The following is an 18,183-nucleotide window of genomic DNA, read 5'->3' on the forward strand; positions in this document are numbered from 1 at the left end:
GCGCAGTCCTGGCTCTTGGCTGCTGCAGGGTTCAACTCTCCTCCTCCGTTGTTGCTATGACCATCGCACCCACAGTCATGGGTCGAGGCGTTGGGGTGGCCGAACACCCCCAAGGGCAGGCTAGCTGCCTCGCGCACTCTTCAGCACTGAAGAAAGGAGTTTGAGTGACTGCGAATGACTGCTTGACTCTTGCAGTGGGGGTCCCAAGGAGAGATCCCATAGCTGGGCTAAGGAGTTAATTCCAGTCCGCAGTGGGGCCCCAGCAGTGGAAGCAGGTGTTATCTCTCAGGGTCCTGATGAGGAGGAGACAGTCCTGACCACAGCAACTAACACTGCCCCAGCAGTGAGAGGAGGCTTTTGTTTCTCAAGGTCCTGGGGCCCAAGCAGGCCTTATCTCAAAGTCTTGACATCCTCCCTTTTGGAGTGTAAAACACAGGAATTCAGGCTACTTGTAACTGGCACCAAATGTGTATGGGGGGGGGGGGGAGGAAGCTGGGAGCATCCCCCCACACCAAGTTTTTTCATCTTCTCTTTGCTGCCTATGTTCATGTTCTAATAACAATTTTCTTTCTTCCTCATTTTAATCAAAATATCCTGTTATTGTTCTTGTTACCTTTTTTGCACTTTAAAGAACCATTTTTTTTAATTGTCCTAATCCATTGTGTTATTCCTTCCCCTGACTTCTACTTGTACACCTCATTGATACTATGCTACTTATTACTCAGACAAAGCTTTAACAGGACAGACACTTTCAAGGTAGTCTAGCGGCACTTCAGTATCTTTCCATCAGTCTGTCTGTCTGTCTGTCTATCTATCTATCTATAGGCAATAATATTTGCTTTACTAAAAATACTTGCTCTAGCTCTATCATTACAAATCCATGTAAAGATGCTAACTTGAAGGTACCCATACAGCTTAAAACTAAGGCTGGGAGAATAAATGTGAAATTTGATTGTCATGTAACAAACAGACGTTTACATAAAGAATGAACATATATTCCTATTGATATGCTAATATGTTAGAGAGACTTCAGTTGCTTAATTGGAAATTATCAAGACAGCTGCAAGTAAAGTAGATTTAGCTGCATATTTACTACTGCAAAGTCTTTTTATTCATTCATCTGGTTAATTTTAGATTACCCATTTTCAGTAATCTATGCTTCCTTAAAGATTGTTGTGTTTTTTGGGGGTCTTTGCAATGCTGTTTATGCAGGCCAAATGACACTGAATGCAGTAGAAATTTTGCCAGATTAGAATATCAGACAGAACTGTTTGTGTGTTACCAAATTTTTCTCCAGTTTATGCCTTTTGATGCTAACTCATGATTTTAGTAATTTAGAGATTTTCACGAGGAGGCAGAATCAGAGTTCTGTGTGACAAGTCTATGGTAAATGCTTTACTTACTGTGCTCTGAAACCTGAATATATGAGAAAAAGAGATAGTCCTAGTCCTAGTCCTTATTTTCCTTTGAAAAAAGATGTTCTTAAAAAAGTTCTTTACAAGTGGGGGCAAATAGGAGTAGAAAAAAGTAGAAATAAATGACTTACTTGAATATGGCTACCGTGCTAAACAAAAGAGGGCCAGCAATCAATCCTTAGCCTCAGGTCCAACTGACATAAACTGGCATGTGGCCATGCTACTTAGGGTTAGCCTCTGCTGTAGAAAATTTGTTTTAGATAGAATAAATTAGAGAAGTTACAACAAAGCCATGGAACAAGCTCACAATAAGCAGTAAGACTAGCAGTCCAGCACTGAAGTCTACATCCTAACCTCTTTTATTAAACAGTGTAGCTGTAGCCCTGAACATTAACACATAATTTCCTAAACATTTTTTTCTAAAATCCCTTCTGGACTTTTGCACTTCTCATTATGGAATATAAATGGCATATAATCTTCTATTTCTCTGAGCCATGAACCAAAATGTAACTATGCAAGATTCCTATAACTGTTCCCAATTTGTTTGGAAAAATTACAAAATTTTTAAACCACATGATCTGCGAGAAACAGAAGACCATTCATTTCATATTTGAACCTTCAACAATGCTGTCAGATAGTTTTGTTTGCTTCACCTGATGGATACCACTCAGTAGATACCTGGGAATTTATCCGAACACAGACCCTTAAGGCTCCTTTATACAGCCCCTTTTAGGCCATCCGACCTTTTAGACATCTATATTAGAATGAAATTAACCACATCCTAGATGCTTTGTTTTCTTCTATTGTAAAGGAAGCCTAAAATGTCCAGCTGAGATACAGCTATCCACAGCATAGACATCAAAAGTAAAAGGGGTGAATCCTACCCCTTAGGCATACGACAATTTAGAATGAAATAGCATTCTGTTAGCCTATATTTCAAATAATGAACCAGGAAATTATTTATTTGTTTGTCTGCTTCTTTGTTTTAAAAATGAAAACACCTGGTTAATAATTTCACATACTTTATTTCAGAAACTAGTAATCTAATGGCAGACATTTCACAAATGGAAAAAAGAAAGTACTAATCCAGTTCTTGATAATAGACACTTACAGGGAGTGATATTTTTGTCGTACTATCCTCTATCTACAGTGAGTTTTTGTATTGTTTTTCCCATTAAAATGCACTTTGGGAATGACATTATTGATCTGTTAGGACCTTTGAGGCTTGATCCATCTCTTATTTGTGTTTTTATTTGGTCTCAGTGAATTTTATTGCTACGGTTCTATAAGACAAAGGCTAGTTGATGTTCCATCAGATGTTACCCCAAGATTGTTTGATAGTAGAGATATAAAAATCTAACAGCTGATGTGAGTTGAGCTTTCATATCACAGGGTAAAAAAAATGGAGAGGGAACAACACGTAAGAGAGAATTTATGTAACACAGACTTACACCTTCAGCCTTCTGTTATGTTTCCTTCTATGCCTTTCTTCTCGTTAGTCTGTACACTACATACCCAGAGGATACCAAAAATATTACATGTAAATTTACTTCACAATATGCATGTTTTCTGTCCAATTTAAAGATTATATGTACCTTACTACACTGTATTGTTCACTCTGGGATATGACCTGTGATGTAAATGCTGTATAAAAAATAGGTAAAGTTATCTTGATTGAAACAAGTTGTTCTGTGTAATGAAAACTACTTTTCCACAATACTCAAGTCAATCTACAGTTTAGGAGACAAAGGAAGCTGACTTTCTTTCACTGGAGTGTTGCATAGTACTGACTTTTAGTATCTACAGTTACTTAGATAACTGTTGCCTTCCTTGCAGACAAAATTACCTGCCCTCATTACCTCTCTGACTACAAAAATGTTTCCATGAGAAAATCATAAATTTGCCAAAATGCTTTTATACTCCTGTTTGCTAATGCTCTATTAATGTTTAGGAAAGTGTGATTTCCAAAGCATAAATGGTTTTTCCAAAAGGTATCTCAGGGCATAATTATATTTATAATAATTTTCACAATAAAAATGAAGTTCATTTAAGAGGCTTGAACTCAATAAAAGGGAAGGAAGATGCTGAAATCTTGAAAAGGAGGCAAGTGGTAGACAATAAAAGAGAACATGATCTCAATATAGGAAGGAATGAGCAAAGGTTGGGCAGCTGAGAAATTGTCTTATTTATGCCATTTCATGAAATGCACAGGATGTTGATGCAAAGATAAATGCAAGATTTTAAATAAAATGATGCATGCTAATGCCATCATTCATCATTTCCATGAGTCTCAAGATGAAATTAATCTCAGCCAAATTTAGAGGTCTACACTGTGGGCATTGTTTATCTCTGAACTTTTGATACTTGATTCATTGGATCAGAAATAGACATCTACTCTATGATGACACCTTTCTCCATAGATGACTATACAAAGAGGGTTAGGTGAGTAGCTCAGGTGTAGACATCAGAATTTATTGGAAAAATCCCAGTTGCACAGACTATTCACCAGAACTGTCTTTTACATTGCAGATCTGTTTACAGTAAGGTGCCTTAGCACTGAGAACTGCCATGTCTGGAGGGATGGAAAAATATACTGTTTACCACAGACAAGTCATCAAACACTGTAATATCTTCATTTCCTTGTAGTGCTTTTTCCCTTCCTTTAACAACACTTGTTAAGCAACATCAACAAAAGCAATGTGTATAAAACAAATGCTTTGAATGACTAACTTCATATGAATCTTGTATGTCTAGTGCTTTTTATGAATTGTGTTTGTATACATTGTAAGAGAAAGCAGGTTTTTTGTATGCATTCCTGCAGTAATTTTACTGACAGATACTCAATTTAAACACTTGGCTATCTATTGGAGTGCCAAAAAAGGCATCTTAATCAAAAAAAAAAAAAAAGTTCCCATAGTTCCCTGAATCATGGAAATTCTGCATTCAGCCCTAATTCACAATTTAAATCAACGTATCTGCTTGAAAAAAAATCAGTTATGCAACACTATCCTTTAATTTTCTTATCAATGATACTTGGATATTATTTTCTGTAACTTTTTGTTTGTTTGTTTGCTTGTTTGAATTTGAATGATATTATTGTATCTCCACTAAAAATAATTTAAACATTATTGCCAATTTTAAGACTTTTTTTTTCCCCCTGTATGAGCATCTTCCGTCTCAATGGAGTTTTTCCAAGGACCAGCAAAGCAAGCAATTCAAAAATTCAGTGAAAAAGAACATACCAGAAACTCATTCAAGGAGTATAATCTTTCAATTGTTCATTTTTCTGCCATATAGGTAATGTTCTGTAATTTTCATGTGCTGTTTTGTTTGCTTGTCAGACATAAATAAAGTAAAATGAAAGGTTTGCTTCAGGTTTTGATGTCATTCTAGAAATGAAATGCAGCTAGTAACAAATAATTTGCCTCCCAATTCCCCCCATCCCCCTAAAAACTCAAAAACTGAAGATGCTTCACAAAGTTGTAACTGGAATGACCAGTAAGTCATAGTAAATATGAGTGATTTCATGTACTCTTCTGAATGCATACCTGAAATATAGTACTCTGTAAACCTGTCTTCTACATAAACATTGTATTAATCAGTGTGATTTTTTTCTTTTTCACTGAACACAGGGATTAAAAAAAAACTCACAGCACACTGCACTATGAACATTTTGTTTCCATTAGAAGAAATTAAAAAAAAAAAACCTCCCCAAACCCAGATGTGTCTTAAATTGTCTAAGTCTCACTGATTTAATTTGAAAAATAAGGAAAATGAAGAAATATTTATTCATATGTACATCTTATTATATGAATTTAAAAAATAAAAGATATCTCTTAAAATCCTAATCTACAATCTTTTTGACTGAAGAAATTCTCAAATGATTTCTATGTTACAAGAAAGGAATGGATTCTTGAACAAGGTCAAAAATGATATTATCTTTCATTTTGCTTTTATGATCTTAGCCAAAAGGATGACCTCTCTCTGATTCTTAATAAATTTAATTTGATCAGTGCATCGAATAAGCAAGTCTTCAAAAAGGGCAAGAAGGAGGACCCGGGAAACTACAGGCCAGTCAGCCTCACCTGCATCCCTGGAAAGGTGATGGAGCAGCTCATCCTGGAAGCCATCTCCAAGCATGTGGAGGACAAGAAAGTGATCAGGAGTAGTCAGCATGGCTTCACCAAGGGGAAATCATGCCTAACCAACCTGATAGCCTTCTATGATGGAATGACTGGCTGGGTAGATGAGGGGAGAGCAGTGGATGTTGTCTACCTAGACTTCAGCAAGGCTTTCGACACTGTCTCCCATAACATCCTCATAGACAAGCTCAGGAAGTGTGGGTTAGATGAGTGGACAGTGAGGTGGACTGAGAACTGGCTGAATGGCAGAGCTCAGAGTTGTGATCAGCGGCACAGAGTCTACTTGGAGGCCTGTAGCTAGCGGTGTCCCCCAGGGGTCAGTACTGGGTCCAGTCTTGTTCAACTTCTTCATCAATGACCTAGATGAAGGGACAGAGTGCACCCTCAGCAAGTTTGCTGACGATACAAAACTGGGAGGAGTGGCTGATACCCCAGAGGGCTGTGCTGCCATTCAGAGAGACCTGGACAGGCTGGAGAGGTGGGCGGAGAGGAACCTCATGAAGTTCAACAAAGGCAAGTGCAGGGTCCTGCACCTGGGGAGGAATAACCCCATGCAGCAGGACAGGTTGGGGGTTGACCTGCTGGAAAGCAGCTCTGCGGAGAAGGACCTGGGAGTGCTGGTGGACACCAAGTTAAGCATGAGGCAGCAACGTGCCCTTGTGGCCAAGAAGGCCAGTGGTATCCTGGGGTGCATCAGGAAGAGTGTTGCCAGCAGGTGGAAGGAGGTGATCCTCCCCCTCTACTCAGCCCTGGTGAGGCCACATCTGGAGTCCTGCATCCAGTTCTGGGCTCCCCAGTACAGGAGGGATGTGGCACTACTGGAGCAAGTCCAGCGAAGGGCTACAGAGACGATTAGGGGACTGGAGCATCTCCCTTATAAGGAAAGACTGAGAGAGCTGGGCCTGTTTAGCCTAGAGAAGAGAAGGCTGAGAGGAGATCTTATCAACGTGTACAAGTATCTGAAGGGAGGGTGTCGAGAGGTTGGGACCAGACTCTTTTCAGTGGTGCCAAGTGACAGGACGCGAGGCAACGGGCACAAACTGAGACACAGACACTTCCATCTGAACATGAGGAAAAACTTCTTCACTGTGAGGGTGGCAGAGCACTGAAACAGGTTGCCCCGAGAGGTGGTGGAGTCTCCTTCTCTGGAGATATTCAAAACGCGCCTGGACACGATCCTATGCAATGTACTCTAGGTGACCCTGCTTGAGCAGGGGGGTTGGACTAGATGATCTCCAGAGGTCCCTTCCAACCTCAGCGATTCTGTGATTCTGTGATTCTGTGATCTGAAACAGATTCTTATGTTATAGCAATTCCTAATGTGAGATGGACTGCTTTTTTTCTAATTGGATAATTTTCAGTTTTCTATCTAGGTACTATGTTTAACTTTATCTGCCTTCTTAAATATAAACATACATTATCTATTATTCTGTATGTTGATTAAAAAAAAAAACTTTTTTTTTTACTCAAGAGCTGATGTTGACTTGAAGTCTAATATCAAAAGGCATGATTGGCTTATATATTGGACTGCAACCATCAAGACTGCGTAAGTCAATGGTTCTACATTCTAGCAAAAGCCAAGTAAAACAATGAAGTTTTCCTCCATCTTGTTTCTTGTTTCTCTCCTATCCAAATCCCTTGAACTGATGCAGGTTCAGGAGTTCTGGTTTAGAAATCGTTACGACAGCTGTCTTGAAACAAACAAACAAAAATCCTTGTTTCAGTATCATTATTGCAGCTCATTAATCAAACTTTAGGGAAGCTTCAAATGAGAACAGGAATATAAAGTTCGTCTAACTCAGGTCTCTTGCCTGCAATGTACACTAAAAACAGGTAACAATTCTAACAATAATTTCAATTCTAATAATAATTTTTGGTATATTTTTATAAGAAAATATCCATTATTTCCTCTCTAATCGGTAGTTTTTCTAGCAGTGAACTTGACAATAAAATTCTTGTTCATATTCAGCTAATCTGCTAGTTGTGCTAGTTCTACATAGAAACTGGTTGAAATAGCATTTTACTGGTTTTATCTGTGGTAGAATAATGTAATTTCCACATTCAAAGAAAATTACTTAAAAAGTAAATTCATTTTAATGTTAATGGTTTTACAAAGAGAAAACTTCTATAAGCTCAGTGGATATAAATAAGATCAGATTCTGGTTATGGTTCTTGTTTTTCTTAGAATGACCACACATTTTAAGGGGTAACATTTTCATGTGGTCATGTATTCATTAACATTCACATGCCACTAAAACTATTAAAACTATAACTACAGTTACAGGATGTGACGTGTTTTTCATTCAAATACAACATTTTGTGCCACAAAACACTTCTCTATCAAAAGTTTCTTAGATACCTGTTCGTTTCCCACAATATTTTTCAAAGCTGTAATTCAGAAATGACAAAACTAGAATATATTAATCAATATGGTTGACATACTAGAAGAAATAAATGTATTTTAGATTTGCTTTATTTGGACTTCTAGACCTGTATAGCTATGAATCTGTAAACTCACATCTGTAAAACCTGGAAGCAGCATCTCAAATTTATTCAATGTATTTGTGTTAGAGAAATCATTTCTTCATTTGGATCTCTGAATTGGGGGAAAAAGTATATAGGATTCCTGTGCAGATAAATAGCTGCTAGGTAGTTTTTCATCTAGAAAATCAAGAACTTAAATTACACAATTTATTTCAGTGAGAAGATTCACAAATTTTTCCTCTCTCCTTATATCACACAAGAATGATAAAAGACATCTTTATCACTGCTTTTTATTCCACTGAATTATTTGGCTTCTAGGGCTTGGGAAGGAAGAGCGAAAGACAGATCTCCAAAGTTATGTTTATATTAAAAAAGCAGGTGTACACCACCAAGCATCCCACAGGCCAGACCAGGGATCTACTGTAGAGTCCTCAGCTCCCTCCTTGACTGCATGCCCAGGTTTCATTCCAGAGGAGTCAGATGCTGGCGAACCTGATGGTCCCCTCTTGACATGTCTGAGTACAGTCATGATGCATATCTCAAGACTGTGACTAAAAGGAGCATCATGCAGGCTATCCGCTCCATAGTAGAGGTGCAATTATTATTGCTATTTTCCTCCAGTACTAACATGATGGAAATGATATTTTTCTCCTGTTAAGTGTCTCATGAGAAACACTATTTTATTTCAATTACTAATGAGACATTTAGATATTTGAGCACTTGTTCACTGTTGCACTAATTTAGAATTAAATCCTACACAATATTGCTGATATCAGTGGAGTTATTCCAGCATGTGGAATGCCACAACAGTGAAAAGCATGAAATAAAGAGATTGATTATCAGAAGTTTTAAAAAACACAGACTAATTGTTGAAATGTTTCAACAGGCAATTACTGAATTTTTTATCAGATCTGTATTTGCAATTAATTGTATCTTGGAAACTGCAAGATCTGATTTATCAGTAGGTGAGTAGATTAAACACTGAATTGATTTCACTTAGTTGTTCTACACTTAATTACTCTACTCAAAGACTTTTACTTTTTTTGCAGCTGACCAATCCTCTCCTCACACCCCATACTGTTCTTGTTATGGCTAATCTGCTCCGTGTTTTAATGCTTCCAATTTCAACACAGTTTCAATAATTTCTATTACTTGCAATGTGTCTCACCAAAGTAATAAGGATTAATATTACTATTTAACACAAAGGAGTCAACAATCAAAACCTGATTTCCACCTATACCCCAAATTATATTATAGGATTGTATTTCTACCATTAGGTGTTAATTAGCATACAGGCTGTTCATACGGTTAGGGTCATTTTCTTAATATTCTTAAAACAAGTATCTAAGAAATCCAGAACTGGCCATACACATATATAACTGAATGAATATATTAATAGGCAGGAGTGTTGGAGGTCTGAAATCCTGATATTTGCTCCTCCTAACATTGAGAAGGTCTCGGTAATCTACTATCAGTTCCCCCAAAATAAAACTCTTATATTTAGGTCTAAATATAGAAGTGGTTTCAGCTCAGACATCTAGCTGTAGGGGACCTATTCAGTTTTCTAAACACAGGTATCCAGTGCTTTTGTAGATGCTATATGGCATTCTGTCTGACCTCAAGCTGCATCTTTAGATGGACTGAGGTGTCCTGTAGGGCATCTGTACTGTCTACCAGCCACAGCTGAAGCTGTCTCAGATGAGCTAGGGTGTGTAAGAGGTCGACACACTCTTATGTATAGGCAGTTGTCTCACTCCTTGAGGTGTAAGTTCCTATAATAGTCAAGAGAGATCTTGGGCTCCATTTATTTGTTTAATGTAGCATCTCATGCCATTTGAGACAACCTAGGCCATTTCACCTTGTCTTCAACTGCCTCTGCCCTAGGTCTTGTATCCTATTTATCAGTCCTGTGCAGATTCTGTCTTGGTTATCTTAGGAAGTGTCAGATGGCATTAGATGTATACCCATAGGCAGCTGAACTGAATCCCTGGTCAACACAGTAAACACAGCCGAGAGAATGATCCAGGTGACCAAACATAGATTTCTACTTCAGGGTAAATGAATAGTTTTCTAAGCCTTCATCGACTACACTGACTATTATAACTGTTTAGATACACAGCGCCATTTGAGGTGCCATGATAGCATTTTCTTTCTTTCTTGAAGTAAGCTATTACTATTCTTGTCATTCTGTTCTTCCAAAAAGGAGTTTAATGTTTTGCAGAAGAAAAACTAACTAAGTACAAATTTAGCTATCTCTGTCTAGTCCTCAGACAATGTCAATATTTAGGGATCCCTTTAGAAAGGTAGGATGTTGAGCCTGCTATAGGAGATAGATTTTTAAAAGCTGTATGAGAACTGTTGTTTAGAGTCAAAAGTTTAGATAAAATGTAGTTTATTATTAAATTACTGTTTTTATACAGATCAGATTCAATTCTTCAGTTTTAGTTAGCTCTGCTACCAAGTTTATATTAATATTAAGATTGTTTGTATTAATATAACAGATTATAATTCATATGGGAATTTTAAGAAGATGCTAGCAGATACGGTAAAACATCAGATTGCTTGTCTGCACCAAGGTTCAATTCATACAGAAATCTTTAAATCTCTTCTTTAGATGTCCTTGCCATACCCTTTGGAAACAGACTTTAAAGCAAGAATATTTACACTAAATTGGAAACTGCTTCTAAGCCTTTCATATGGTACAATGGGGCAGGACTAATTTGTATCATAACCTATGAATCAGACATCTGTCCAGTGTTACTGCATATTATGTCCATTTTGTCCATTTTGTGATTGAATTCTTACATGAAATATTTCTTTGTATGTATAATCCTTCCATCTAACTATTTGTCTCTAAACAAACTACACTTTGTGCTTCTAAAATCCAAAATTACATGAGAAAAATGACTGTCAGCTTTGATGTCATTTCAAATCACTGTTAGTGTCTCTGAGGTAGATTCTGATCCAAGTTGCATCTTGTAAACCCAGGGGAACTATACTATCTTCATTAAAATAGTTGTTGACTGACACAGCTTGAAACATTCTATTTGTCTAGGATATGATTTTTTAGCTATTGCTTTAGACTGTTTTCTTTTAATCAACTTGTAAGAATTTTAAAAGCAACATATTTTAACTGAAAAAAAAGAAAATGGCTCTGAAACTTTTAAAAATTGTTGAAGATTGATTTTATGTTCAGGGTGTTGTTTATGCATTGTAGTTTCATACTCACACTCACTCATGTCTACAGCATGGGCATGTGCTGTGTTTAAGAATGACAAAATTTTTGCGTACATGAGTTTGTTTATCTTCCTTGACTCTTTATATGAGTTAAATCATGTCCTAAATGACACTTTTAGATTACATTATACTTCTGAAAGTGATACATACCTAAATGAAAATAGTGTTTACTGTGCGCACTACATTTCATTTTACAACAGCATGCAAAGACAAATTACAAAAGAAATAGGCCTTAGGAAACATACTGAACATTCTGATGACTCCTAATAATATGCTTGATCTGTCTTCAGAGTGGTCTGATGCAAATTATGAAAACTTTTTATTTCCCAGTTTGGGGAAGTTCAAATTTAAAACAAAGCTTTGGATGTGAACAAATATTAACAATAAAAATTCATTATCTGGAATTATATTAAAAAGTATTGTAAAATAACTAATATCTTTGCTGTTTTAAAATCATCACTCATTCTATGACTAATAGAATGTTTAACCATGCTACATTACTGTACCTGACTTAACTACCCCTTCAATATTAGTATTGCAAGTCTTTGGGTTTTTTTACATTCTACCCAGAATGCTTTTCCTGGCATCCTGACAAATTATTTGATCATTGAAAGCAAGTTTAAATTAAGTGTGTGCTGTAATTATATGATCCTTTTTTCAAATTTGTCCCTTTGGAGAAATCATTTACTAGGAATAAACCAAAAAATATTGACCTCAATAATTGACTTTGGGAGTCAAAACCACAGAGGACTTATTGTGTAATATTAAATTTTACACATTTGCTAAGCTCAAAACTAAATTATCCATCTCCTATGCCTGATTTTATTCATATATCCAAATTTGAGAGCATATTTATAAGTCAGCTTTCATTAGTTTAATTTCTCCAAAAAGTTCTATAGTTTCAGTTGAACATATCAATTCCTAAAACTCTACAAGTTTGTAAAACACTGTTAGTGAAATTTCTGGTGGCAGCAACCATTCCAGCAAGCTTATCCACAGATGACTCCTTCACAGTGTCACAGAATTCCTCAAGAGAAATCATGGAAATAGACTGTGTAGTACATTTTGCTGTTCTTTCTACATGTTATTACACAATCTTAACCAACAGCCACTTAACTCTTTCTAGGGACCACACTAACTGTTCAACTCAGCTGGATGTCCTTTACTGTTCACAGAATCCAAGATCCTTTCACATAAACCAAACAGGCCTGACTGTTGCTATATAACAATAAATAGAGCTTACAAATATAAAAAGATTTTCTCATAGTAGGAGAGAGAAGGCAAACAAAATTAATGAAATTAAATAATGAACTTGCCCCGGAAGAAGAATTTTATGACTTAATTTCATCTTAACAACCAGATCCTGGGCTAACAAGTTCCAATACTAGTGTATAATGTTCTGCTTCCTAAAAAAAAAAAGACATTAATAATTGAATTGTGTCATTAACTTTTGATCTTTTACTTTGCTTTTAATGACATATGGTCAAGACATAAATTACATTAATTTTTGACAACTTGCAAGTAAATAGACATCAAATAAAAGGAATCCTTAAAATGAGAGACAAAAAACATTTTAACTATAGCAGACTAACTTTGATGTAAAAATGAATAAATGGGATAGCAGAATTTATGGAAGTATGAACTGCCTATAAGTTTATTTAAGAAATCTGGCCAGTGGAGCATAAAGAATCTGTTAAAATCTTCCATTGGTAATAGACTGAAAAAGTTGATTTATTTAGGAAAGGAAATTACAAAAAAAGAAGGATCGTTTGTGATGGCAACACACTTAAGTCATTTTGCAAAAGATACCCCTAAGATGTGACATCTTCCTGACATCATGTGCTTAATCTTGGCTCAGGAAAACAGAATTAAAATACAAGTCTTGTTTGATGACAAGTTCTTCCTAGATAAAAATGAAAATCAAAATAAATTATTTACTTCCCAGTTGCTTCACTCTGAAACAAATCAGGATATTTGATCTGTTGAACTTTGATCTCACATTTATCTGCAGGTATGCTAAGACTGCAAAGTTCAGCATTTTTGTTATTGGAATTATTACAGTCATTTATATAACACCAGGTTCACGCTAGCATGAATGTTTCTACTGCCTCTATATGTTCAAATATCACAGAGGTTAAACCACTGGGTTGCTAGCATCATAACAAATAGGCAGAGAAACAGATTCTGTTTTGTTTTGTTTTAAATTAAATTAAATTAAAATTTTTTAAGTTCACTATACACTGATCTTATCTTAAAAAAAAAAAAAAAAAGTAGTGAACTAAACCTACACGGACTGTGAGCATACAGCACACAAATTAATAGACAGTGTAAGAATAGTCTAAAACACAACATTGACTCTTTTGGCCTTGCTAGGATTAATGAGACAAACAGCTATGACACATTAAAGCCATAATTATTATTATTATGCTTTGGCTTTGCTTGAGGATACTCACAAAACAAGAAGAAAAAAAAAAAAAAGAATAAATGAAGGAGAGAAGAATCTGACCATGAAATATGATTTGGTGACCTGAAAAGAGAAAAGAAAAAAGATGCTGCAAAACAAATGTCCACAGTTGGATATTTTATTTTTACATTTTCAGTATTGATTGGCTTGCTTTACTGGCAAAGAGAAGTCTAACAAAAAAAGTTATTATAAAAAAGTTAAAAAAACAACAACAACAACAACAACAAAAACAGATAAAAATCCCAAGGATATATACAAGAAATTTTTGAGGTGGTACAAAAAGGGAAAAAAAAAAAAAAAGAACAGACAGTGCACACGCTGAAAATATTCTGAGAAACACAAAGGGAAAAGCCTTGAAAAGGGATAGATCTTGCTTTACAGTAACTTTACAAATCTACCAAGGGCAAGAATGGAATATAATTCAAAACTGTCGATTCCTGTCGCAATTGTGCTGTAAGTGAAATGTAAATTCCTCCCCTTGATTTATAATGTTGAATTAACCATAGTATGTCTAGGCTGGTCAATAATCTCTCCATCAGTTTTGAACTTCTGTGCCCTGAGAAGCTCTATTTTCCTAGAAGTGCAGAAGCATAACTTCTGCTAATAGAAGTTAAAGACAGTTTGAATGACACTTTGTTGGTTTTTATAGAGGAGCAAACTGATTTCAACACAGCTGGAAAAAAAAGGATTTTCATCCATTTAAAAAAAAAGTTAAAATATATTTTTTCTACACACTTTTCTACAGTTTTAGAACAGATCCAATGTGAGAAGAGAGGCCAAACTTCTCTGTGTTGAGAACCATTGTCACATATAGTGTCGTAGTGAATGATTTCACGGACTCAAGAGGTGGTGCATCTTGCGACATTTATTGTTTATTTCTGAACATATTTATACTGAGAAGTTAGCTGTTTCAGCGGTTTTACAGACACACTTTGCTAAGCCAGTCCTCATACTGATTATGTCACAGGTAGCCAATCATTACGTGGATCACGCACGAGGAGATCATGCCTTGTACTTTGTTACTTGCTTCTCCTTTCCCACACACTCTGCTACTTGTAACTCCTTGTACCTTGCTACTTGCTTCTCTTTTTCCCACGGCTTGCTACTTGCAACTTTCCTCCAGTTTAACCCTGTCATGACTCTCCACATAGTGCCAACACTGTCTTTGCTCTAAAGTTCAAATTTTATTTTATAATTAGGCAGATTTGAGTTCAAACAACTCCTTATTCTTTGATTTTATTACTTTTATTAAAAGTTCATAAACTGCATATATATTGTCATACTTGGAACTTGCATTATGTTAATACAAAACTTTAAAATAAATAAATAAACCTTATTTCTTTATTTCTGTTGGCCTTTACTATTTAACCTTCTCACTGTTTTCTGTAGATAATCATCAAATTTAACTCTTGAGAAAACCAAGGGCAAAAAAACATATTAACATGCTAACTCATTTCCTTATTTTTTGAAATAAAGTCTTTACTTGCTTGTCCTTTATTCAGTGCTTAGTGACTATCTGCAGTATAAGCGTTATTGATGTCTAAACTGTTTTGAAGTATTTTCATTAGTCAGTGCAATTCCTTTGCTAAAACAGGTAAGAACTTAACCGACTTTAAAAAAGTGGCAGTTCTTCAAATCTACTCTGATCCAGAGACAATGGCCATATGCGCACCTTGCAAAAACTAAATATCATATTAAAGTTCAAACTTTAATTTGATAAACTTCAGAACAGAAATACTGATTCTGTCTCATAGTCCTCCTTATTTTTATCATTATCTTTGATGCAATGGTTAGTAAGTAACCAGCTCACTACCTTCAGGAGAGGAGAAGGGTTAAAGAAAGAGCAAGGGGAAGAATAAAAGATTAAAAATAAAACAGTAAAGGATTATATCCAAGAGATGTAACTCTTACACTTGGCTCAACAAGCATTTTCTACTCGACTTTTCTACATCAGTTTAGACCTAGCTTAAGTTTCCATACAATGGGAAGGATTCAGCTTTTGACAGGTGACCACTTGAAACTTTCTTTGGTCTCTCCATTTGCTGACGTTCCTCTGAGAAAATGTTTTGGCAATGGCATGTAAAGAATAAAGTCTTAAGTAAACAAATATTGTAGCAGATAATACTCATAAAAGAAAAAGAAAATATAAACAAAACAAATTATTCTACTCAAAATAAAAGAAGTACCTACGAAGACTAACAGGAAGCAAAGATTTCTTCTGAGTTGCTTTACAAAGCCATGAATTAATCCTGTAATCCTTTACCATATGAATTTCTGACTGAGTGCCTCACAAAAGACTTCATATCTTCCAGTAGAAAGACACATACTCTGCACTTGCTTTATAAAATCTGACTCATATACATGAAGCAGTCTAGACTGAAATAATTTGTATGCTGTGGCTAGACTGCCTGAGGTACTTCATTGTAAGCTACTGAAATGAAACTGATTGAAATGAACTGTATTTCAGTCCCCAGTATGGACAAACTCTAATTAATAAGGATAGGTTTCATCCCTTGATTCATCCCCAAGTACATCTTGAGGACTCTATATCTCAGAAATCCCAGTAATGCTTTTGAAAGTCTGTGTACTGCGTTAAGTATTGTGGGAAGGACATATAAACCCATTGGTTACATACAAAGTTTAGTAAGAACATTAAAGATTTTTTTTTTCTCTCTAAAAACTGCAGATAAAATATGACTCTAAGCGGTGACTCAAATCTGTATGCAGTTCCATGCATTATATGCCAATAATCTCTTGGCATCACCTTGTAAGAGTATTTTATCCCATACAGAAAAGTCAGAACACATTTCATAGTTATCTCAAGAGTACACTCAAGACAGCACAGTGTAACTGCAGTTGTTGAATGTAAGGACTTCCATCTGAAAACAGTTCAGGAAGAGGAAGATGTAGCTCACCTTATTCTGCCTACCAGTATGATTTTATTTCTCAATAACAGTGAAGATAAAATGCCAGATGTGGTGCTGAGGAAAATGCTCAATATATTTCCCATTGTACAGAAAAAATATACTATGTCTTTCAGTAAAGCGCCATAAATCCTGTATGATTAGGGATACTGGAAATAGACAGCTAAGCCAGCTGCAATGGGAAGAAAGAATCTATCTAAACTAGGATTTAATTAGCCAATGTTATGCAAATGTCCATTTTAAGAACATAGAGAATGCACAAGCTAGTTCATAATTGTAAAATTTTGAAATGGAACTGTTAACAATTAGAGATTTGTCCAGGAACCACAAAATTATTTGAGTATGTGGTAAACTACAGATTAATCTCTCAACACTTTAGTCTATGAGCTTCATATAAGATTAAATAACAGATACTACAACTGCAAGCAGAGTGTTTTTCTGCAATGATTCACTTTTTAAAAGACATCAGATTTCCATTAACCACAGTACTGTACTAGTGCATTGATTAGTGAAATTAAAGTTAGCCACTCCTAATATGTTCAGAATGTTGTAAAGATCATGCCTGATATAATTCTATAGTCCTTGTGAAATAAAAATGAGGGCAAAAAGGAAGGCAGTATTTCTTTCTTCCCTTTTGCCCTATAGATGTAATTTAAAGACACACAAATAGAGTGTTATTAAACATTTTAATTCGTTAGCATAATCATAATTATAGTCAAAATATTCCTCTGCATAATGTAGTCATTTTATTCTTTTACCTGCTATGATTCTATGCTGTTTTTTTAATAAATTTTATATAATCAATGCAATGAATTCTTAGGTTAAAAATGAGCAGCTTTTTTTCTTTTAATGTACAGGAAAATTCATGGCTGGTATAAACTGAGGCCATTACTTTAATTTAGTAATGTTACATCCATTTAAACCATTTTACACCAGGAAAAAATATGGTCTACACAAGTGTCTCATGTTCAGGAAAAAGAAATAAGTAAAGAGTGTGGAAATAGTAAATGAGCCATTGTGGAAGTTTGGGGGGGGGTTTTGTTTTTTTTTGTTTTTTTCATAATGACATGAATGCCAGGATTTCATGTATGACTGGTATCACATTGCAACTCCCTGAAGGCCATTCTCTTGAACAAGACTAGATTTTATTTTTTCACATTTCTTTTCTTTATTTTGTCAAAGCAACTTGGTTTCTAGTGCAGGCAAGTAATTGAGTCACTGTAGATCTCCTCAGGAGCTAGATCCATAGCAATGTCTTTTTTTTTTTTTTTTCCAATTTATATCCTCTTTTTAGCTGACTCTTAAAAGCAGTGGCCATATGTGGCAGATGAATGGCACGGACTCAGGGGGGTTTGCGTCCTGAGACATTTATTGTTTATTTCTGAGCATATTTAAAAAGTTAGCTGCTTCAGTGGTTTCACAGACACACTTTGCTAAGCCAATCATCATGCAGATTATGTCACAGGTAGCCAGTCATTGCACCGATCACGCACGCAGCAGTCACGCCTTGTACTCTG

This window comes from Apteryx mantelli, chromosome 1, assembly GCF_036417845.1.
Source record: "Apteryx mantelli isolate bAptMan1 chromosome 1, bAptMan1.hap1, whole genome shotgun sequence".
Classification (NCBI taxonomy): Eukaryota; Metazoa; Chordata; class Aves; order Apterygiformes; family Apterygidae; genus Apteryx; species Apteryx mantelli.